We start from the raw sequence: 2882 nt of genomic DNA, 5'->3' as shown, positions 1-2882 counted from the left end.
ACACACACACACACACACACACACACACACACACACACACACACACACACACACACACACACACACACACACACCACAAGCTATCTCTAATCTCGTCTCGATTAGCACCTGACAGAATTTCCATGGGTTTATCAAAACCAAGCCAACCAGCAGACGCTTATCACCCTCAGCCCCCAAAATTTCACAAGAGCAGGAATTTTTCTGATAAAAACACACACACATACAGACACACACACACAGACACAGACACACACAGAGCTGGTGAAATCTTGAATAAGTCAGAAGAATAGCAGTGTGCTATCACAGAGCAGGAGCAGGTCGGGGCTGCAGTACTCACTGCAGCTCCTCCTGCTTGTGTTTTCTGTGTTTTTAGACCCACTGGAGATAAAAGAGCGACACATGCAGAAAGCTGCAGAAAGCTGCAGAAAGCTGCAGAAAGCTGCAGAAAGCTGCAGAAAGCTGCAGAAAGCTGCCTCCTCACAGACAGGCTGCAGCCAGTTTGCCCCCACGGCTGACGCTAACCGTCTCCTGGCTGATAACCGGTGCACGTGGAGATGAACCACTAATAACTGACAGGAACACATCTGCAGCTCTGCTGCTGCAAACTCCTCCAGCGATGACAGAACACGGGCTGCGCTCACTCCAGGGTTTGTTCTGATCCAGACCCGGTTCCTGACGGCTTCATGGCTCTGATCATTTGTTGGTGGTCTCAGTGTGGACACTAGGGCTGTGTATTGGCAAGAGTTTGGTGATTCAATACGTATCATGACAGAGGGGTCACGATACGATATATCCCGATACATTGTGATATATTGTGATTTTTTTTGTCCAAAAATTCTATTAAATAAAAACCTCTTACTGGAAAAAAAAGAAAAACCAAAATTCATTGTCTCAGAAAATTCTAATATTACAGACATACTTTTGATACATTTAACTGTGTTCTGCTTTGTATGTGTTTTATTTTATTTGTTGTATAAGTATAGAATTTGTTTTCAATTATCAGACTAAATTTTCCAATAAATAGTTTGAAAATATATTTTTTGCAGCTTTTAGTTTTTAATATTAATTTACAACATGTTCACCCAACAGTCAACAATAGTGTTTATGTTGTCATAAAGTTCAGTAAACAGATGATATGAAGCTGCTGCACAGAGTTTTATGTCACGGGGGGAGCGCTGAGTTCGAGGTGATAGACGCATGAGCTGAATTCATGCCTGCCTGTAACGTGAAAGCTGACTACAGTTGGAAAAAAGAGCACAAAACACTTAATTTGTCTTAAAATCCAGACATTGTGACAAATCAGTAACTGTTTGTAACCTTACCTCAGCAGAAGGCAGAGGGTGTCGGTCTTTTCTGCTCACATTCAGCTATCGGAGCATGAAGCTAATGTTTACTCACAATGCTAATGCTACCCTTACTCTCTGGRGCTCAAGAGGTAGAGGAGCCAAATGMCTGGCTCACTGCTGCCAACTAGTGGTCAGAGGCTGAACTACAACATAAAAATGAATGGCTGGCAGGAAAGTTGACATTTTAAACCTTAATTAAAAATCAATACAGGGCTTTAGAATATCGATACAGTATTGGAAAATGAAATATCGTGATATTTCAGTGTATCGATATTTTCTTACACCCCTAGTGGACACTAACATGTCTCAGCTGTGAGCTTTTCTTCACTGCAGCTCTGGATCTGGTTCTCTGCTGACACATCCAGCTGCAGAAAAATAATATGCACGGCCAAGACTAGACTTCACAACAGCTGGGTCTCAGCTCGTGGGTAGCAGCCGACGTTAGCCGCAGGCTGCTGGTGTCGGCTGCAGAAACAGCTGAAGTGAGACTGCGTAAACACGCTCTGCCTCGTTAACATGGTGACAGCTTTTATATCTCATCACTTCAGTTGTTTCTTTCAAGGTATAACTTCATAAAACTCTGTTTTAACAGAAAAACATTACAAATAAATAAATAATCTGTGTTCAGCTCCAACATCAGTTCTTCTAACTGCATTTTATTTGCAACATGTTATGATTGGTGTGGAACCCAAAATGCAGGCAGACACGAGGACTTGAATGCAGAACAAAACTGATTTAATGAAACAAAAAGGCTGGCGTGGCAGCAAAAATACAAAAGAAAACATGGACAGAGACGAGGCATGAAAAGGCAATGATCCAACAGGGTGATGAAGACATGACGCTGGTTAAATGTAACTGAGGAGGACTGGGGAGTGGAAGCACCTGGGTGATTACTGACTGTGGACAGGTGAGTGTGGCAGGCTGGAAAAATACTAAGAAGCTGCTGAGGATAACATGAAACAGGAAATGGAGAAAACTAACAGGAAATGACTAAATAAGACACAAGATGACCAAACAATGAAACAGAAAATTCTAATAAATTGAACCATAAAACACAAGAATCATGACACAACAAATGTTTTTTAAGCTCTTTTTCTTCAGTTAAATAAATAACTTAATAATAACATAAATTTACAAACTCATCCGTAAAATAAACCCCTGCACCGTCTTTGTTTTCCTGTTTCACTTGCTGACGGACGGCACAATGAATCCTGGGAAACCGTCAGCAGCAGGATGCAGTCGACCAATCAGAGACGTTCTACACCTGACTGACACCTTCACAGAACGGTTCTGACATCCGGTCCTGGTCCTGAGTCCAGAAGAAAAGTCTGAACGTTGTTGGACCTGTGGACAGGTGCATCTTCATCCTGAACACTGACTTCATCTTCATCATCATCATCATCATCATCAGTGAGGTCATCATCATGACCTTCAGCTCAGAACCTCCACTGCTTTACTGGACCAGAACCAAACTAGAGTTTAGCTCATTCTGATGGTCCACATCAAACAAACTTCTTTATTTTATTTTATTTTTTT

Source organism: Austrofundulus limnaeus, unplaced genomic scaffold, assembly GCF_001266775.1.
Source record: "Austrofundulus limnaeus strain Quisiro unplaced genomic scaffold, Austrofundulus_limnaeus-1.0 Scaffold424, whole genome shotgun sequence".
NCBI classification, from domain to species: Eukaryota; Metazoa; Chordata; class Actinopteri; order Cyprinodontiformes; family Rivulidae; genus Austrofundulus; species Austrofundulus limnaeus.
This window is presented reverse-complemented; position numbering follows the sequence as displayed.